Below are 23,815 nucleotides of genomic sequence, written 5' to 3'. Positions count from 1 at the left end.
ATCGTTTTTTCATCCAAGTACACATTTTACTGTTGCGTTAAACACCAGTAAATCCTCCCCGGCCAGGATACGAACCCATGACATAGCGCTCGCGGAACGCCAGGCGAGTGTCTTACCACTACACCACGGAGACTGTTAAATAAATGAATAAAATGTTAATGAATAAAATTGTTAATGAATAAAATATTTTTATTCCTTTATGTGTCATTGACTTTTTTTTATTTTTTTTATTCAATTTATTATTTTTTATTATATTTTCATTCATCTAATAATTGTTATGATTCGATTTTTAGTTCGTCATGTATTTACTTATTGTTTATATATTTATATATACATATATATATATCTATATATATATATATATATATATATATATATATATATATATATATATATATATATATATATATATATATATATATATATATATTTATATTTATATATATGTATTTTCTTTAAAATTTTATATATATAAATATATATGTATATTTAAATATTGATCTGAGCCTGTATGGATATGAACCCTGTGGGTCCAGGAGGCCATCTGTGTCCCCTCAGATGGTCTCCCTTATCACAGTTTGTATCTATGGATGTGTGTGAGTGTGTGAGTGTGAGTGTCACTGTGAGTGTCCGGGTGAGTGTGGGTGTCCCTGTGAGTGTCCGGTTATATCTGTGGTTTCAGGAGGCCATCTGTGTACCCTCAGATGGTCTCCCTTATCACAGTCTATGGATGTGTGTGTGTGAGTGTCCCTGTGATTGTTCGGATAAGGGTGTGTGTGTGTGTGTGAGTGTCCGGATTTATGTGAGGTTTGGTTCCAGGAACCATTTGTGTCCTTCCTCCCCCATATCTCCTCCCTTATTCCCACCGTGGGTTCGAATCCCAGGTGATTAGACCTACCCTAGGTCTATGGATCCAAGGTATCCATCCGTGGGCCCAACGGATTTCACCCTTTCCCCACTTTCCTAGGGCCAGGCCAATTCCAGCTATCCAGGGAACCTGTCGAAACTGAGGCAGCTACAGGAGGGGACACACAGATATTTGTGCCCTGCAGTTACACAACCATTCCGACAGGCTCGATCGCAATCTATCCAGATGAGAACACATTCTCCTCCGACTAGACCACGCTGGAGTCGCTGTATGTTTAAAATTTGGTTCCTTTATTTATAGTTAGTATTTTTGGTGTATTAATTGATTTGTTTTATATTTTTAATGACTTAGGTAGAGTGATTTAGGGAGTGGGGGGAATTGGGGTGGGGGATGGTACCGTATGTAGTAAATTATACGAGATCGTGGTTAGTTAGTCTTTATCTAGTTGTGTTCACCTAGTTGTTCTTGCGAGGGTTGAGCTCTGCTCTTTCGGCCCACCTCTCAACTGTCAATCAATCAATTTTTACTAGCTAATAAAAAAACAATTCCACATACACACACCCAGGAAGCAGCCCGTAACAGGTGTCTAATGCCCAAGTACCTATGTACTGCTCGGTAAGAGGAGCATCAGAATGAATGAAACTCTGCTCATTTTCGTTTGCGCCATCACCGGGGGATCGAACTTTGACCCTAGGATTACGAGTCGAGAGCGCTGTCCACTCAGCTATAAAGCCCCCTAGTGTGTGTATTGGTGCAAAAGATAATTTGGGAGAGGTTAATGGAAAGGAATGATGTTTGGTGGCCTTGAAGGCGCTGGAAGAGGGTTGCCAGTTATGAATTTAAATTATAAATTTATTAAGATAGGATATATATGCAAAAGACGTTGTGAGAGATAGTAAGAAAAGTGTTTCTGACTGAGGTTAGGTACTGTGTGATTGACTTGTATGTTAGGAAAAAGAATATTTATCAGAAACATAGATGTTCTTTAGAAATGTTTGTTTGCAAATAGTTGCAAATTATTGGGTAAAAAGCCAATGGTTACCGTACCTTGAACAAACACACGTGAGCACAATTAGTCGACGGGGGTCAGAGAGTGAGAGTGAACAGCGAAACAGTAACAAAAAATGTGACAATAATGGGAAACTATGTCATTCAAACGTATACATATTAACCGTATAAATTACAGTAACACTAAACGCGGGCATACGTACATATGTCAATCAATTAACATAAATAAACATTCACAAATATGTATCTTTAAAATGGACACATACAGATAATTACCGTACACATGTCACTTTAATTACAGGTACACATAAACACATATAGCTTCACGTGTCTGTCGGTCATGACAATAGTACACATGGATACGAACACAAAACAGTTCATTATCAACTAGTGTGTGTGTGTATGTGTGTGTGTGTGTGTGTGTGTGTGTGTGTGTGTGTGTGTGTGTGTGTGTGTGTGTGTGTGTGTGTGTGTGTGTGTGTGTGTGTGTGTGTGTGTGTGTGTGTGTGTGTGTGTGTGTGTATTCTCACCTGGTTCTGTTTGCAGGGGTTGAGCTCTGGCTCTTTGGTCCCGCCTCTGTGTGTGTGTGTGTGTGTGTGTGTGTGTGTGTGTGTGTGTGTGTGTGTGTGTGTGTGTGTGTGTGTGTGTGTGTGTGTGTGTGTGTGTGTGTGTGTGTGTGTGTGTGTGTGTGTGTGTGTGTGTGTGTGTGTGTTTTATCCTTATATTTACTATATGTATCTGCAGAATCGAGTTATTAGCTCTTGGACCCCGCCTATCAAATAAATGTATTTATCCTCTTTTATATCCACTACATCTATTTCTCTCTAACTAACACACACACAAACAAACACACATACACACACACACACACACACACACACACACACACACACACACACACACACACACAAACTGGAGGCCTAGCGTCTAAATGGAGAGAGTTCGATGGATATAATCCTAATGGTCCCCGATCGAATCCCGGTTGATGCAATAGCAAATCGAAAGATATTCTTTAACCTGATTCGACTGTTCACCTAGCACAAATGTATCCATCAATGTATCCATCTATCTATCTACTTATATCTGTCAATCCATCACTCTATCTTCCCATTAAACCAATCATTTATCATTATATACATATATCTATCCATGTATTCGTCCATCAACTCATCTTTCTATTCATCCATCTAGTCATCTGTCTTTCCGTCCATCAACTCATCTATGCATCCGTCTATCCGTCAATATATATATTTAGCAATCAATGTATCCATCCATCTATCAACCTATATAAATTTTCCATTAATCTATCTATTTATCATAACTATCTATCAACACCCTCTCCACCCCCTCTCCTATTTTACTACCAAACTCCCTCCTCTCGTTCTGACACCTTCTCCTTCCCTTTTCCTCCCTCTCATAAACCTGCTCATCCTCCATCCTTCTGCCCTTCCCACTCCCGCCCCTATCCCATCCCGCCCTTCCCATCGTCTTCCCTCTCGCCGCAGATCCATCCCTTCGTTCTCATTCCTTCCGCTGCTTCTCACTCTCGCCCTTCCCTCTGTTTTTCCTCCCTCCTGTTGCTAGTCCTTCCCTTCGTCCACTCACCTTCCCTTCTTACCCATCATGTAGTCTTTCCTCTCGCCGCCAGCCCATCCCATCGTCCTCCCTCGTACATCACACTCTCTGACCCCCTTCCTGCACCTCCTTCACTCCCTCTTCATCCCTTTTTCACCTGTACCACTCCCCCTGTTCCCCGCTCTTCATCCTTCTTTCACCTGCACCTCTCCCCCTCTTCCCCCCTCTTCATCCCTGTTTCACTTGCACCTCTCCCCCTGTTTCCCCTTCTTCATCCCTGTTTCACCTGAACCTCTTCCCCTGTTCCCCCCTCTTCATCCCTGTTTCACCTGCACCTCTCCCCCTGTTCCCCCTCTTCATCCCTGTTTCACCTGAACCTCTTCCCCTGTTCCCCCTCTTCATCCCTGTTTCACCTGCACCACTCCTCCTGTTCCCCCCTCTTCATCCCAGTTTCACCTGCACCTCTCCCCCTGTTCCCCCTCTTCATCCTTATTTCACCTGCACCACTCCCCCTGTTCCCCCTCTTCATCCCTGTTTCACATGCACCACTCCCCTTGTACCCCCTTCTCATGCCTGTTTCACCTGCAGCACTCCTCCTGTTCCCCTCTCTTTGGGATGAAAAGCCCTCCTGGCTGTCTTGGTTCGAATCCTTCATGGGTGTGGAATTTTCAATTGCATATTGGCTTAGAGACCATTCAATCTTGTTCCCAAGTCATATATATATATATATATATATATATATATATATATATATATATATATATATATATATATATATATATATATATATATATATATATATATATATATATATATATATATATATATATATTGTATTATAATAATTATTTTTTATTTTTTTTTTTTTGAGATATATACAAGTGTTGTTACATTCTTGTACAGCCACTAGTACGCGTAGCGTTTCGGGCAGGTCACTGGAATTCGATCCCCTGCCGCGAAGAATCGTTTTTTCATCCAAGTACACATTTTACTGTTGCGTTAAACACCAGTAAATCCTCCCCGGCCAGGATACGAACCCATGACATAGCGCTCGCGGAACGCCAGGCGAGTGTCTTACCACTACACCACGGAGACTGTTAAATAAATGAATAAAATGTTAATGAATAAAATTGTTAATGAATAAAATATTTTTATTCCTTTATGTGTCATTGACTTTTTTTTATTTTTTTTATTCAATTTATTATTTTTTATTATATTTTCATTCATCTAATAATTGTTATGATTCGATTTTTAGTTCGTCATGTATTTACTTATTGTTTATATATTTATATATACATATATATATATCTATATATATATATATATATATATATATATATATATATATATATATATATATATATTTATATTAATATATATGTATTTTCTTTAAAATTTTATATATATAAATATATATGTATATTTAAATATTGATCTGAGCCTGTATGGATATGAACCCTGTGGGTCCAGGAGGCCATCTGTGTCCCCTCAGATGGTCTCCCTTATCACAGTTTGTATCTATGGATGTGTGTGAGTGTGTGAGTGTGAGTGTCACTGTGAGTGTCCGGGTGAGTGTGGGTGTCCCTGTGAGTGTCCGGTTATATCTGTGGTTTCAGGAGGCCATCTGTGTACCCTCAGATGGTCTCCCTTATCACAGTCTATGGATGTGTGTGTGTGAGTGTCATGTGATTGTTCGGATAAGGGTGTGTGTGTGTGTGTGTGTGAGTGTCCGGATTTATGTGAGGTTTGGTTCCAGGAACCATTTGTGTCCTTCCTCCCCCATATCTCCTCCCTTATTCCCACCGTGGGTTCGAATCCCAGGTGATTAGACCTACCCTAGGTCTATGGATCCAAGGTATCCATCCGTGGGCCCAACGGATTTCACCCTTTCCCCACTTTCCTAGGGCCAGGCCAATTCCAGCTATCCAGGGAACCTGTCGAAACTGAGGCAGCTACAGGAGGGGACACACAGATATTTGTGCCCTGCAGTTACACAACCATTCCGACAGGCTCGATCGCAATCTATCCAGATGAGAACACGTTCTCCTCCGACTAGACCACGCTGGAGTCGCTGTATGTTTAAAATTTGGTTCCTTTATTTATAGTTAGTATTTTTGGTGTATTAATTGATTTGTTTTATATTTTTAATGACTTAGGTAGAGTGATTTAGGGAGTGGGGGGAATTGGGGTAGGGGATGGTACCGTATGTAGTAAATTATACGAGATCGTGGTTAGTTAGTCTTTATCTAGTTGTGTTCACCTAGTTGTTCTTGCGAGGGTTGAGCTCTGCTCTTTCGGCCCACCTCTCAACTGTCAATCAATCAATTTTTACTAGCTAATAAAAAAACAATTCCACATACACACACCCAGGAAGCAGCCCGTAACAGGTGTCTAATGCCCAAGTACCTATGTACTGCTCGGTAAGAGGAGCATCAGAATGAATGAAACTCTGCTCATTTTCGTTTGCGCCATCACCGGGGGATCGAACTTTGACCCTAGGATTACGAGTCGAGAGCGCTGTCCACTCAGCTATAAAGCCCCCTAGTGTGTGTATTGGTGCAAAAGATAATTTGGGAGAGGTTAATGGAAAGGAATGATGTTTGGTGGCCTTGAAGGCGCTGGAAGAGGGTTGCCAGTTATGAATTTAAATTATAAATTTATTAATATAGGATATATATGCAAAAGACGTTGTGAGAGATAGTAAGAAAAGTGTTTCTGACTGAGGTTAGGTACTGTGTGATTGACTTGTATGTTAGGAAAAAGAATATTTATCAGAAACATAGATGTTCTTTAGAAATGTTTGTTTGCAAATAGTTGCAAATTATTGGGTAAAAAGCCAATGGTTACCGTACCTTGAACAAACACACGTGAGCACAATTAGTCGACGGGGGTCAGAGAGTGAGAGTGAACAGCGAAACAGTAACAAAAAATGTGACAATAATGGGAAACTATGTCATTCAAACGTATACATATTAACCGTATAAATTACAGTAACACTAAACGCGGGCATACGTACATATGTCAATCAATTAACATAAATAAACATTCACAAATATGTATCTTTAAAATGGACACATACAGATAATTACCGTACACATGTCACTTTAATTACAGGTACACATAAACACATATAGCTTCACGTGTCTGTCGGTCATGACAATAGTACACATGGATACGAACACAAAACAGTTCATTATCAACTAGTGTGTGTGTGTATGTGTGTGTGTGTGTGTGTGTGTGTGTGTGTGTGTGTGTGTGTGTGTGTGTGTGTGTGTGTGTGTGTGTGTGTGTGTGTGTGTGTGTGTGTGTGTGTGTGTGTGTGTGTGTGTGTGTGTGTGTGTGTGTGTATTCTCACCTGGTTCTGTTTGCAGGGGTTGAGCTCTGGCTCTTTGGTCCCGCCTCTGTGTGTGTGTGTGTGTGTGTGTGTGTGTGTGTGTGTGTGTGTGTGTGTGTGTGTGTGTGTGTGTGTGTGTGTGTGTGTGTGTGTGTGTGTGTGTGTGTGTGTGTGTGTGTATGTGTGTGTGTTTTATCCTTATATTTACTATATGTATCTGCAGAATCGAGTTATTAGCTCTTGGACCCCGCCTATCAAATAAATGTATTTATCCTCTTTTATATCCACTACATCTATTTCTCTCTAACTAACACACACACAAACAAACACACATACACACACACACACACACACACACACACACACACACACACACACACACACACACACACACAAACTGGAGGCCTAGCGTCTAAATGGAGAGAGTTCGATGGATATAATCCTAATGGTCCCCGATCGAATCCCGGTTGATGCAATAGCAAATCGAAAGATATTCTTTAACCTGATTCGACTGTTCACCTAGCACAAATGTATCCATCAATGTATCCATCTATCTATCTACTTATATCTGTCAATCCATCACTCTATCTTCCCATTAAACCAATCATTTATCATTATATACATATATCTATCCATGTATTCGTCCATCAACTCATCTTTCTATTCATCCATCTAGTCATCTGTCTTTCCGTCCATCAACTCATCTATGCATCCGTCTATCCGTCAATATATATATTTAGCAATCAATGTATCCATCCATCTATCAACCTATATAAATTTTCCATTAATCTATCTATTTATCATAACTATCTATCAACACCCTCTCCACCCCCTCTCCTATTTTACTACCAAACTCCCTCCTCTCGTTCTGACACCTTCTCCTTCCCTTTTCCTCCCTCTCATAAACCTGCTCATCCTCCATCCTTCTGCCCTTCCCACTCCCGCCCCCATCCCATCCCGCCCTTCCCATCGTCTTCCCTCTCGCCGCAGATCCATCCCTTCGTTCTCATTCCTTCCGCTGCTTCTCACTCTCGCCCTTCCCTCTGTTTTTCCTCCCTCCTGTTGCTAGTCCTTCCCTTCGTCCACTCACCTTCCCTTCTTACCCATCATGTAGTCTTTCCTCTCGCCGCCAGCCCATCCCATCGTCCTCCCTCGTACATCACACTCTCTGACCCCCTTCCTGCACCTCCTTCACTCCCTCTTCATCCCTTTTTCACCTGTACCACTCCCCCTGTTCCCCGCTCTTCATCCTTCTTTCACCTGCACCTCTCCCCCTCTTCCCCCCTCTTCATCCCTGTTTCACTTGCACCTCTCCCCCTGTTTCCCCTTCTTCATCCCTGTTTCACCTGAACCTCTTCCCCTGTTCCCCCCTCTTCATCCCTGTTTCACCTGCACCTCTCCCCCTGTTCCCCCTCTTCATCCCTGTTTCACCTGAACCTCTTCCCCTGTTCCCCCTCTTCATCCCTGTTTCACCTGCACCACTCCTCCTGTTCCCCCCTCTTCATCCCAGTTTCACCTGCACCTCTCCCCCTGTTCCCCCTCTTCATCCTTATTTCACCTGCACCACTCCCCCTGTTCCCCCTCTTCATCCCTGTTTCACATGCACCACTCCCCCTGTACCCCCTTCTCATGCCTGTTTCACCTGCAGCACTCCTCCTGTTCCCCTCTCTTTGGGATGAAAAGCCCTCCTGGCTGTCTTGGTTCGAATCCTTCATGGGTGTGGAATTTTCAATTGCATATTGGCTTAGAGACCATTCAATCTTGTTCCCAAGTCATATATATATATATATATATATATATATATATATATATATATATATATATATATATATATATATATATATATATATATATATATATATATATATATATATATATATATATATATATATATATATATTGTATTATAATAATTATTTTTTTTTTTTTTTTTTGAGATATATACAAGTGTTGTTACATTCTTGTACAGCCACTAGTACGCGTAGCGTTTCGGGCAGGTCACTGGAATTCGATCCCCTGCCGCGAAGAATCGTTTTTTCATCCAAGTACACATTTTACTGTTGCGTTAAACACCAGTAAATCCTCCCCGGCCAGGATACGAACCCATGACATAGCGCTCGCGGAACGCCAGGCGAGTGTCTTACCACTACACCACGGAGACTGTTAAATAAATGAATAAAATGTTAATGAATAAAATTGTTAATGAATAAAATATTTTTATTCCTTTATGTGTCATTGACTTTTTTTTATTTTTTTTATTCAATTTATTATTTTTTATTATATTTTCATTCATCTAATAATTGTTATGATTCGATTTTTAGTTCGTCATGTATTTACTTATTGTTTATATATTTATATATACATATATATATATCTATATATATATATATATATATATATATATATATATATATATATATATATATTTATATTAATATATATGTATTTTCTTTAAAATTTTATATATATAAATATATATGTATATTTAAATATTGATCTGAGCCTGTATGGATATGAACCCTGTGGGTCCAGGAGGCCATCTGTGTCCCCTCAGATGGTCTCCCTTATCACAGTTTGTATCTATGGATGTGTGTGAGTGTGTGAGTGTGAGTGTCACTGTGAGTGTCCGGGTGAGTGTGGGTGTCCCTGTGAGTGTCCGGTTATATCTGTGGTTTCAGGAGGCCATCTGTGTACCCTCAGATGGTCTCCCTTATCACAGTCTATGGATGTGTGTGTGTGAGTGTCATGTGATTGTTCGGATAAGGGTGTGTGTGTGTGTGTGTGTGAGTGTCCGGATTTATGTGAGGTTTGGTTCCAGGAACCATTTGTGTCCTTCCTCCCCCATATCTCCTCCCTTATTCCCACCGTGGGTTCGAATCCCAGGTGATTAGACCTACCCTAGGTCTATGGATCCAAGGTATCCATCCGTGGGCCCAACGGATTTCACCCTTTCCCCACTTTCCTAGGGCCAGGCCAATTCCAGCTATCCAGGGAACCTGTCGAAACTGAGGCAGCTACAGGAGGGGACACACAGATATTTGTGCCCTGCAGTTACACAACCATTCCGACAGGCTCGATCGCAATCTATCCAGATGAGAACACGTTCTCCTCCGACTAGACCACGCTGGAGTCGCTGTATGTTTAAAATTTGGTTCCTTTATTTATAGTTAGTATTTTTGGTGTATTAATTGATTTGTTTTATATTTTTAATGACTTAGGTAGAGTGATTTAGGGAGTGGGGTGAATTGGGGTAGGGGATGGTACCGTATGTAGTAAATTATACGAGATCGTGGTTAGTTAGTCTTTATCTAGTTGTGTTCACCTAGTTGTTCTTGCGAGGGTTGAGCTCTGCTCTTTCGGCCCACCTCTCAACTGTCAATCAATCAATTTTTACTAGCTAATAAAAAAACAATTCCACATACACACACCCAGGAAGCAGCCCGTAACAGGTGTCTAATGCCCAAGTACCTATGTACTGCTCGGTAAGAGGAGCATCAGAATGAATGAAACTCTGCTCATTTTCGTTTGCGCCATCACCGGGGGATCGAACTTTGACCCTAGGATTACGAGTCGAGAGCGCTGTCCACTCAGCTATAAAGCCCCCTAGTGTGTGTATTGGTGCAAAAGATAATTTGGGAGAGGTTAATGGAAAGGAATGATGTTTGGTGGCCTTGAAGGCGCTGGAAGAGGGTTGCCAGTTATGAATTTAAATTATAAATTTATTAATATAGGATATATATGCAAAAGACGTTGTGAGAGATAGTAAGAAAAGTGTTTCTGACTGAGGTTAGGTACTGTGTGATTGACTTGTATGTTAGGAAAAAGAATATTTATCAGAAACATAGATGTTCTTTAGAAATGTTTGTTTGCAAATAGTTGCAAATTATTGGGTAAAAAGCCAATGGTTACCGTACCTTGAACAAACACACGTGAGCACAATTAGTCGACGGGGGTCAGAGAGTGAGAGTGAACAGCGAAACAGTAACAAAAAATGTGACAATAATGGGAAACTATGTCATTCAAACGTATACATATTAACCATATAAATTACAGTAACACTAAACGCGGGCATACGTACATATGTCAATCAATTAACATAAATAAACATTCACAAATATGTATCTTTAAAATGGACACATACAGATAATTACCGTACACATCTCACTTTAAATACAGGTACACATAAACACATATAGCTTCACGTGTCTGTCGGTCATGACAATAGTACACATGGATACGAACACAAAACAGTTCATTATCAACTAGTGTGTGTGTGTGTGTGTGTGTGTGTGTGTGTGTGTGTGTGTGTGTGTGTGTGTGTGTGTGTGTGTGTGTGTGTGTGTGTGTGTGTGTGTGTGTATGTGTGTGTGTTTTATCCTTATATTTACTATATGTATCTGCAGAATCGAGTTATTAGCTCTTGGACCCCGCCTATCAAATAAATGTATTTATCCTCTTTTATATCTACTACATCTATTTCTCACTAACTAACACACACACAAACAAACACACATACACACACACACACACACACACACACACACACACACACACACACACACACACACACACACACACACACACACACACAAACTGGAGGCCTAGCGTCTAAATGGAGAGAGTTCGATGGATATAATCCTAATGGTCCCCGATCGAATCCCGGTTGATGCAATAGAAAATCGAAAGATATTCTTTAACCTGATTCGACTGTTCACCTAGCACAAATGTATCCATCAATGTATCCATCTATCTATCTACTTATATCTGTCAATCCATCACTCTATCTTCCCATTAAACCAATCATTTATCATTATATACATATATCTATCCATGTATTCGTCCATCAACTCATCTTTCTATTCATCCATCTAGTCATCTGTCTTTCCGTCCATCAACTCATCTATGCATCCGTCTATCCGTCAATATATATATTTAGCAATCAATGTATCCATCCATCTATCAACCTATATAAATTTTCCATTAATCTATCTATTTATCATAACTATCTATCAACACCCTCTCCACTCCCTCTCCTATTTTACTACCAAACTCCCTCCTCTCGTTCTGACACCTTCTCCTTCCCTTTTCCTCCCTCTCATAAACCTGCTCATCCTCCATCCTTCTGCCCTTCCCACTCCCGCCCCTATCCCATCCCGCCCTTCACATCGTCTTCCCTCTCGCCACAGATCCATCCCTTAGTTCTCATTCCTTCCGCTGCTTCTCACTCTCGCCCTTCCCTCTGTTTTTCCTCCCTCCTGTTGCTAGTCCTTCCCTTCGTCCACTCACCTTCCCTTCTTACCCATCATGTAGTCTTTCCTCTCGCCGCCAGCCCATCCCATCGTCCTCCCTCGTACATCACACTCTCTGACCCCCTTCCTGCACCTCCTTCACTCCCTCTTCATCCCTTTTTCACCTGTACCACTCCCCCTGTTCCCCGCTCTTCATCCTTCTTTCACCTGCACCTCTCCCCCTCTTCCCCCCTCTTCATCCCTGTTTCACTTGCACCTCTCCCCCTGTTTCCCCTTCTTCATCCCTGTTTCACCTGAACCTCTTCCCCTGTTCCCCCCTCTTCATCCCTGTTTCACCTGCACCTCTCCCCCTGTTCCCCCTCTTCATCCCTGTTTCACCTGAACCTCTTCCCCTGTTCCCCCTCTTCATCCCTGTTTCACCTGCACCACTCCTCCTGTTCCCCCCTCTTCATCCCAGTTTCACCTGCACCTCTCCCCCTGTTCCCCCTCTTCATCCTTATTTCACCTGCACCACTCCCCCTGTTCCCCCTCTTCATCCCTGTTTCACATGCACCACTCCCCCTGTACCCCCTTCTCATGCCTGTTTCACCTGCACCACTCCTCCTGTTCCCCTCTCTTTGGGATGAAGAGCCCTCCTGGCTGTCTTGGTTCGAATCCTTCATGGGTGTGGAATTTTCAATTGCATATTGGCTTGGAGACCATTCAATCTTGTTCCCAAGTCATATATATATATATATATATATATATATATATATATATATATATATATATATATATATATATATTGTATTATAATAATTATTTTTTTTTTTTTTTTTGAGATATATACAAGTGTTGTTACATTCTTGTACAGCCACTAGTACGCGTAGCGTTTCGGGCAGGTCACTGGAATTCGATCCCCTGCCGCGAAGAATCGTTTTTTCATCCAAGTACACATTTTACTGTTGCGTTAAACACCAGTAAATCCTCCCCGGCCAGGATACGAACCCATGACATAGCGCTCGCGGAACGCCAGGCATAAGAACATAAGAACATAAGAACAAAGGTAACTGCAGAAGGCCTATTGGCCCATACGAGGCAGCTCCTATTCTATAACCACCCAATCCCACTCATATACTTGTCTAACCCGTGCTTGAAACATTCGAGGGACCCCACCTCCACAATGTTACGCGGCAATTGGTTCCACAAATCAACAACCCTGTTACTGAACCAGTATTTACCCAAGTCTTTCCTAAATCTAAACTTATCCAATTTATACCCATTGTTTCGTGTTCTGTCCTGTGTTGATACTTTTAATACCCTATTAATATCCCCCCGGTTATGTCCATTCATCCACTTGTAAACCTCTATCATGTCACCCCTAACTCTTCGCCTTTCCAGTGAATGCAACATAAGCTTTGTTAATCTTTCTTCATATGAAAGATTTCTAATTTGGGGAATTAACTTAGTCATCCTACGCTGGACACGTTCAAGTGAATTTATATCCATTCTATAATATGGCGACCAAAACTGAACTGCATAATCTAAATGGGGCCTAACTAGAGCAAGATATAGCTTGAGAACCACACCAGGTGTCTTGTTACTAACGCTGCGATTAATAAATCCAAGTGTCCGATTTGCCTTATTACGAACATTTATGCATTGAACCTTTTGTTTTAAATTCTTACTAATCATAACTCCCAGATCCCTTTCGCAATCCGACTTCGCAATCACAACACCATCTAGCTCGTATCTTGTAACTCTATCATCATTACCTAACATAAGAACATAAGAACAAAGGTAACTGCAGAAGGCCTATTGGCCCATACGAGGCAGCTCCTATTCTATAACCACCCAATCCCACTCATATACTTGTCCAACCCGTGCTTGAAACAATCGAGGGACCCCACCTCCACAATGTTACGCGGCAATTGGTTCCACAAATCAACAACCCTGTTACTGAACCAGTATTTACCCAAGTCTTTCCTAAATCTAAACTTATCCAATTTATATCCATTGTTTCGTGTTCTGTCCTGTGTTGATACTTTTAATACCCTATTAATATCCCCCCGGTTATGTCCATTCATCCACTTAAGAAGAACATAAGAACAAAGGTAACTGCAGAAGGCCTATTGGCCCATACGAGGCAGCTCCTATTCTATAACCACCCAATCCCACTCATATACTTGTCCAACCCGTGCTTGAAACAATCGAGGGACCCCACCTCCACAATGTTACGCGGCAATTGGTTCCACAAATTAACAACCCTGTTACTGAACCAGTATTTACCCAAGTCTTTCCTAAATCTAAACTTATCCAATTTATATCCATTGTTTCGTGTTCTGTCCTGTGTTGATACTTTTAATACCCTATTAATATCCCCCCGGTTATGTCCATTCATCCACTTGTAAACCTCTATCATGTCACCCATTTATCATGTCGGCCATTTATAAAACCATGTTGCGACTCAATTATTAATTTATGTACTTGTAAACCTCTATCATGTCACCCCTAACTCTTCGCCTTTCCAGTGAATGCAACTTAAGCTTTGTTAATCTTTCTTCATATGAAAGATTTCTAATTTGGGGAATTAACTTAGTCATCCTACGCTGGACACGTTCAAGTGAATTTATATCCATTCTATAATATGGCGACCAAAACTGAACTGCATAATCTAAATGGGGCCTAACTAGAGCAAGATATAGCTTGAGAACCACACCAAGTGTCTTGTTACTAACGCTGCGATTAATAAATCCAAGTGTCCGATTTGCCTTATTACGAACATTTATGCATTGATCCTTTTGTTTTAAATTCTTACTAATCATAACTCCCAGATCCCTTTCGCAATCCGACTTCGCAATCTATTTATATCCATTCTATAATCTAAATCATTTATATATATTATAAACAACAGAGGTCCCAGGACAGAGCCTTGAGGCACTCCACTTACAACATTTTCCCACTCTGACTTGATTCCATTTATACTAACTCTCTGTTTCCTTTGGTATAGCCATGCCCTAATCCAGCTTAATACAGCACCCCCAATACCATGAGACTCTATTTTTTTAATCAGTCTTTCATGTGGCACTGTATCAAAAGCTTTGCTAAAGTCAAGGTATACAACATCGCAATCCTTACCACTATCAACTGCCTCAACAATGCTAGAATAAAAAGATAACAAATTTGTTATGAGTGAGAGGTTGTGTTAACCGGAGCTCCTGAGTGTTGTTATATTATCATAGCAATATGGAAGTTGTAGTTAAGGACCTGGTGACTCTAGTGGGAGCCCTGAGGACAGAGTTGGACTCTCTGCGGGAGGAGGTGCGTCAGCTTAAAAAACAACGAGAAGTAACGAAGGAGGAGACCAGCAGTAAAGGGACCTCGTCTTGGATAGTTGCGAAAGACAGGGGCCTTAAGAAGACTTTGATAAAGCCGCCTTCAAACGCCATAGCAACTTCAAATTCATTTGACGTTTTGGAGGACGAGTGCTGTGGAGAGACTGTGGATCGCGCAAAAGGGAAAGCAACGAAGAGAAAGGAAGCGCAGGCCCCTCAGAAAGTAAAGGAAGTACCTAAGCAAACATTAGTTGTGGGAGATTCCCAGATAAGGTATTTGGATAGAACGTTTTGTGCTAGAGATAGGGGGAACAGGTTAAGGGTTTGCTATCCCGGAGCTGGCATTGGTGATATTATAAACAACATGAATGATATTATGGCTGGTAATGGGAACAATCCCATTATTTGCATTAGCGTGGGAGGAAATGATGTTGGTCGAGTCAGGAGTGAGGAACTGATTCAGAGGTATAAAACAGCCATAGAGTTAGTTAGGAGCAAGGGAGGAATCCCGATCATATGTGGCATTCTTCCAAGAAAGGGAGTGGGAAATGAATGGATATCGAGGGCACTTGGTGTCAATTGCCGGCTGGAAAGATATTGCAAATCAAATGCAATATCTTTCATAGACAACTGGGAACACTTCTATGGAAGAAATGAAATGTATGCTCGTGATGGGGTGCATCTATCGAGAGCTGGGGTTGTTGCTGTTGCGAACTCGCTAGAAGAAGTGGTTAGAGGTGTTTGTTTGGGTTTAAACTGTTAGTAGATAGAGGTATGGGAATTGATTTGGAGGAAGGAGGTAATAAAAGTATGTGTTTGTGGGAGAAAGGAATTGGCAAAACGATCAGGGAAAGAGAAGGTCCGCAAAATAACAATTCACTTAGGGTATATTACACTAACAGTAGAAGTCTAAGAAATAAAATTAACGAATTAAATGCTCTTGTCTGCACAGAAAAAATAGATATTATTGCACTTACCGAAACGTGGATGAATGTAGAAAATAGAGAACTATTAGCTGAATATCAAATATATGGATTTAAACTATTTCACACAGATAGATATATTAGACGAGGAGGTGGAGTAGCCATATATGTTAGGGACAATTTGAAATGTAGTCTCAAAGAGGGAATCAAAACAGAGCCACACACAGAAACTATTTGGATTGAATTAAACGAAAAAGCTAATAATATTATAATAGGAGTAATATATAGGCCACCAAATTTAGACAGAATGGAAGCAAAGCATCTATGGGATGAAATATCTAGAGCATCTAGATCTAACAGTATTTATGTCATGGGTGACTTTAATTTTAGCGGAATAAACTGGTTGAACAAAACAGGGAATAGTGAAGCAGAAGATTTTCTAGAATTAATTGACGATTGCTTTCTTACGCAACACATTAAGGAACCAACACGGGAAAATAATATTTTAGATTTAGTGTTAACTAACAGGGAAACGCAAATTAATGACATCGAAATAGGGAGTGAGCAAGGGAGCAGTGATCACAAAGAAATCAGATTTAGCATAGAATGGAATAGACCAGTAGGAGAAAATTCTGTTAAAGTGCCAGATTTTCGAAAAGCTGATTTTAATAGCCTAAGAAATTTTTTGGGTCAAATTGATTGGAAAGGCTTGGGTATGGGGTGTGGGCCGGTCTTGGAGCGAGACATGAACCCAGCGATAGGTGACTTAAATGGGGATTTCGATGTGGATTCAATATATAACTTATTTAAGAATATTCTAAACAAAGCACAGGAACGTAGTATACCATACAAATTGAATAGATCGTATACTAATGACCCAAAGTGGATAACAAAGAATTTGAAGAACCTTATAGGTAAAAAGAGAGCTTGGTACAAAAGGATTAAAAATGGGGAGGTCACTTTAGAACAGGAATTCGTACAACTGGTTAGAAATGTTAAAAAAGAGATAAGGAAAGCAAAAAGAAACTATGAAGTTCGCATAGCAGGGCAAGCAAAGACAAATCCTAAAGGGTTTTTTCAGTTATATCGTACTAAGACTAGGGAAAGGATAGGTCCATTAAAAACTGAGACAGGTCAAATAACAGATAGTGATGAAGAGATGAGTAGTATTTTTAATAAATATTTTGTATCTGTATTTACTAAAGAGGAACTTAACAATATGCCTTCAGCCGAACAAGTCTATGTGGGTGGGGACGAGGACAGGTTGACGAGTTTAGCAGTTACCAGGGAGGATGTTCTTAAACAAATAGTAAAACTCAAACCAAACAAATCCCCAGGGCCGGATGAAGTGTTTGCTAGGGTGCTTAAAGAATGCAAAGAGGAGCTTTGTGACCCACTGTCAACCATATTTAATAAATCAATAGAGTCAGGCAGAGTGCCAGAGTTTTGGAAAGTTGCTAATGTGATACCAGTTTTTAAGAAAGGAGATAGATCACTTGCGTCTAACTATCGACCAATTAGCCTAACGTCTATTGTGGGAAAGTTACTGGAATCTATAATAGCAAATAAAATTCGTCTTCATCTTGAAAAACATAAATTAATAATTGAGTCGCAACATGGTTTTATAAATGGCCGTTCATGTTTAACAAATTTGTTATCTTTTTATTCTAGCATTGTTGAGGCAGTTGATAGTGGTAAGGATTGCGATGTTGTATACCTTGACTTTAGCAAAGCTTTTGATACAGTGCCACATGAAAGACTGATTAAAAAAATAGAGTCTCATGGTATTGGGGGTGCTATATTAAGCTGGATTAGGGCATGGCTATACCAAAGGAAACAGAGAGTTAGTATAAATGGAATCAAGTCAGAGTGGGAAAATGTTGTAAGTGGAGTGCCTCAAGGCTCTGTCCTGGGACCTCTGTTGTTTATAATATATATAAATGATTTAGATTCAGGTTTGAGTAGCAACATTTGCAAATTTGCCGATGATACGAAAATCGGTAGGGAAATTAATTCGGAGGAGGACTCACTATCACTTCAAGTTGATCTAGATAGGGTTTTGAAATGGTCAAAGGATTGGCAGATGCAGTTTAATGCTGATAAATGTAAAGTTCTGAGGTTAGGTAATGATGATAGAGTTACAAGATACGAGCTAGATGGTGTTGTGATTGCGAAGTCGGATTGCGAAAGGGATCTGGGAGTTATGATTAGTAAGAATTTAAAACAAAAGGATCAATGCATAAATGTTCGTAATAAGGCAAATCGGACACTTGGATTTATTAATCGCAGCGTTAGTAACAAGACACCTGGTGTGGTTCTCAAGCTATATCTTGCTCTAGTTAGGCCCCATTTAGATTATGCAGTTCAGTTTTGGTCGCCATATTATAGAATGGATATAAATTCACTTGAACGTGTCCAGCGTAGGATGACTAAGTTAATTCCCCAAATTAGAAATCTTTCATATGAAGAAAGATTAACAAAGCTTAAGTTGCATTCACTGGAAAGGCGAAGAGTTAGGGGTGACATGATAGAGGTTTACAAGTGGATGAATGGACATAACCGGGGGGATATTAATAGGGTATTAAAAGTATCAACACAGGACAGAACACGAAACAATGGATATAAATTGGATAAGTTTAGATTTAGGAAAGACTTGGGTAAATACTGGTTCAGTAACAGGGTTGTTGATTTGTGGAACCAATTGCCGCGTAACATTGTGGAGGTGGGGTCCCTCGATTGTTTCAAGCACGGGTTGGACAAGTATATGAGTGGGATTGGGTGGTTATAGAATAGGAGCTGCCTCGTATGGGCCAATAGGCCTTCTGCAGTTACCTTTGTTCTTATGTTCTTATGTTCTTATGTTAAACATGAACGGCCATTTATAAAACCATGTTGCGACTCAATTATTAATTTATGTACTTGTAAACCTCTATCATGTCACCCCTAACTCTTCGCCTTTCCAGTGAATGCAACTTAAGCTTTGTTAATCTTTCTTCATATGAAAGATTTCTAATTTGGGGAATTAACTTAGTCATCCTACGCTGGACACGTTCAAGTGAATTTATATCCATTCTATAATATGGCGACCAAAACTGAACTGCATAATCTAAATGGGGCCTAACTAGAGCAAGATATAGCTTGAGAACCACACCAGGTGTCTTGTTACTAACGCTGCGATTAATAAATCCAAGTGTCCGATTTGCCTTATTACGAACATTTATGCATTGATCCTTTTGTTTTAAATTCTTACTAATCATAACTCCCAGATCCCTTTCGCAATCCGACTTCGCAATCACAACACCATCTAGCTCGTATCTTGTAACTCTATCATCATTACCTAACCTCAGAACTTTACATTTATCAGCATTAAACTGCATCTGCCAATCCTTTGACCATTTCAAAACCCTATCTAGATCAACTTGAAGTGATAGTGAGTCCTCCTCCGAATTAATTTCCCTACCGATTTTCGTATCATCGGCAAATTTGCAAATGTTGCTACTCAAACCTGAATCTAAATCATTTATATATATTATAAACAACAGAGGTCCCAGGACAGAGCCTTGAGGCACTCCACTTACAACATTTTCCCACTCTGACTTGATTCCATTTATACTAACTCTCTGTTTCCTTTGGTATAGCCATGCCCTAATCCAGCTTAATACAGCACCCCCAATACCATAAGACTCTATTTTTTTAATCAGTCTTTCATGTGGCACTGTATCAAAAGCTTTGCTAAAGTCAAGGTATACAACATCGCAATCCTTACCACTATCAACTGCCTCAACAATGCTAGAATAAAAAGATAACAAATTTGTTAAACATGAACGGCCATTTATAAAACCATGTTGCGACTCAATTATTAATTTATGTTTTTCAAGATGAAGACGAATTTTATTTGCTATTATAGATTCGAGTAACTTTCCCACAATAGACGTTAGGCTAATTGGTCGATAGTTAGACGCAAGTGATCTATCTCCTTTCTTAAAAACTGGTATCACATTAGCAACTTTCCAAAACTCTGGCACTCTGCCTGACTCTATTGATTTATTAAATATGGTTGACAGTGGGTCACAAAGCTCCTCTTTGCATTCTTTAAGCACCCTAGCAAACACTTCATCCGGCCCTGGGGATTTGTTTGGTTTGAGTTTTACTATTTGTTTAAGAACATCCTCCCTGGTAACTGCTAAACTCGTCAACCTGTCCTCGTCCCCACCCACATAGACTTGTTCGGCTGAAGGCATATTGTTAAGTTCCTCTTTAGTAAATACAGATACAAAATATTTATTAAAAATACTACTCATCTCTTCATCACTATCTGTTATTTGACCTGTCTCAGTTTTTAATGGACCTATCCTTTCCCTAGTCTTAGTACGATATAACTGAAAAAACCCTTTAGGATTTGTCTTTGCTTGCCCTGCTATGCGAACTTCATAGTTCCTTTTTGCTTTCCTTATCTCTTTTTTAACATTTCTAACCAGTTGTACGAATTCCTGTTCTAAAGTGACCTCCCCATTTTTAATCCTTTTGTACCAAGCTCTCTTTTTACCTATAAGGTTCTTCAAATTCTTTGTTATCCACTTTGGGTCATTAGTATACGATCTATTCAATTTGTATGGTATACTACGTTCCTGTGCTTTGTTTAGAATATTCTTAAATAAGTTATATATTGAATCCACATCGAAATCCCCATTTAAGTCACCTAACGCTGGGTTCATGTCTCGCTCCAAGACCGGCCCACACCCCATACCCAAGCCTTTCCAATCAATTTGACCCAAAAAATTTCTTAGGCTATTAAAATCAGCTTTTCGAAAATCTGGCACTTTAACAGAATTTTCTCCTACTGGTCTATTCCATTCTATGCTAAATCTGATTTCTTTGTGATCACTGCTCCCTAGCTCACTCCCTATTTCGATGTCATTAATTTGCGTTTCCCTGTTAGTTAACACTAAATCTAAAATATTATTTTCCCGTGTTGGTTCCTTAATGTGTTGCGTAAGAAAGCAATCGTCAATTAATTCTAGAAAACCTTCTGCTTCACTATTCCCTGTTTTGTTCAACCAGTTTATTCCGCTAAAATTAAAGTCACCCATGACATAAATACTGTTAGATCTAGATGCTCTAGATATTTCATCCCATAGATGCTTTGCTTCCATTCTGTCTAAATTTGGTGGCCTATATATTACTCCTATTATAATATTATTAGCTTTTTCGTTTAATTCAATCCAAATAGTTTCTGTGTGTGGCTCTGTTTTGATTCCCTCTTTGAGACTACATTTCAAATTGTCCCTAACATATATGGCTACTCCACCTCCTCGACTAACTTTAACCTCAGAACTTTACATTTATCAGCATTAAACTGCATCTGCCAATCCTTTGACCATTTCAAAACCCTATCTAGATCAACTTGAAGTGATAGTGAGTCCTCCTCCGAATTAATTTCCCTACCGATTTTCGTATCATCGGCAAGTGTCTTGGCGAGTGTCTTACCACTACACCACGGAGACTGTTAAATAAATGAATAAAATGTTAATGAATAAAATTGTTAATGAATAAAATATTTTTATTCCTTTATGTGTCATTGACATTTTTTTATTTTTTTTATTCAATTTATTATTTTTTATTATATTTTCATTCATCTAATAATTGTTATGATTCGATTTTTAGTTCGTCATGTATTTACTTATTGTTTATATATTTATATATACATATATATATATCTATATATATATATATATATATATATATATATATATATATATATATATATATATATATATATATATATATATATATATATATATATTTATATTTATATATATGTATTTTCTTTAAAATTTTATATATATAAATATATATGTATATTTAAATATTGATCTGAGCCTGTATGGATATGAACCCTGTGGGTCCAGGAGGCCATCTGTGTCCCCTCAGATGGTCTCCCTTATCACAGTTTGTATCTATGGATGTGTGTGAGTGTGTGAGTGTGAGTGTCACTGTGAGTGTCCGGGTGAGTGTGGGTGTCCCTGTGAGTGTCCGGTTATATCTGTGGTTTCAGGAGGCCATCTGTGTACCCTCAGATGGTCTCCCTTATCACAGTCTATGGATGTGTGTGTGTGGGTGTCATGTGATTGTTCGGATAAGGGTGTGTGTGTGTGTGTGTGTGAGTGTCCGGATTTATGTGAGGTTTGGTTCCAGGAACCATTTGTGTCCTTCCTCCCCCATATCTCCTCCCTTATTCCCACCGTGGGTTCGAATCCCAGGTGATTAGACCTACCCTAGGTCTATGGATCCAAGGTATCCATCCGTGGGCCCAACGGATTTCACCCTTTCCCCACTTTCCTAGGGCCAGGCCAATTCCAGCTATCCAGGGAACCTGTCGAAACTGAGGCAGCTACAGGAGGGGACACACAGATATTTGTGCCCTGCAGTTACACAACCATTCCGACAGGCTCGATCGCAATCTATCCAGATGAGAACACGTTCTCCTCCGACTAGACCACGCTGGAGTCGCTGTATGTTTAAAATTTGGTTCCTTTATTTATAGTTAGTATTTTTGGTGTATTAATTGATTTGTTTTATATTTTTAATGACTTAGGTAGAGTGATTTAGGGAGTGGGGGGAATTGGGGTAGGGGATGGTACCGTATGTAGTAAATTATACGAGATCGTGGTTAGTTAGTCTTTATCTAGTTGTGTTCACCTAGTTGTTCTTGCGAGGGTTGAGCTCTGCTCTTTCGGCCCACCTCTCAACTGTCAATCAATCAATTTTTACTAGCTAATAAAAAAACAATTCCACATACACACACCCAGGAAGCAGCCCGTAACAGGTGTCTAATGCCCAAGTACCTATGTACTGCTCGGTAAGAGGAGCATCAGAATGAATGAAACTCTGCTCATTTTCGTTTGCGCCATCACCGGGGGATCGAACTTTGACCCTAGGATTACGAGTCGAGAGCGCTGTCCACTCAGCTATAAAGCCCCCTAGTGTGTGTATTGGTGCAAAAGATAATTTGGGAGAGGTTAATGGAAAGGAATGATGTTTGGTGGCCTTGAAGGCGCTGGAAGAGGGTTGCCAGTTATGAATTTAAATTATAAATTTATTAAGATAGGATATATATGCAAAAGACGTTGTGAGAGATAGTAAGAAAAGTGTTTCTGACTGAGGTTAGGTACTGTGTGATTGACTTGTATGTTAGGAAAAAGAATATTTATCAGAAACATAGATGTTCTTTAGAAATGTTTGTTTGCAAATAGTTGCAAATTATTGGGTAAAAAGCCAATGGTTACCGTACCTTGAACAAACACACGTGAGCACAATTAGTCGACGGGGGTCAGAGAGTGAGAGTGAACAGCGAAACAGTAACAAAAAATGTGACAATAATGGGAAACTATGTCATTCAAACGTATACATATTAACCATATAAATTACAGTAACACTAAACGCGGGCATACGTACATATGTCAATCAATTAACATAAATAAACATTCACAAATATGTATCTTTAAAATGGACACATACAGATAATTACCGTACACATGTCACTT

This window comes from Procambarus clarkii, chromosome 93, assembly GCF_040958095.1.
Source record: "Procambarus clarkii isolate CNS0578487 chromosome 93, FALCON_Pclarkii_2.0, whole genome shotgun sequence".
Taxonomy (NCBI): Eukaryota; Metazoa; Arthropoda; class Malacostraca; order Decapoda; family Cambaridae; genus Procambarus; species Procambarus clarkii.
The sequence above is the reverse complement of the archived record's forward strand: the minus strand, read 5'-3'. Positions refer to the sequence as shown.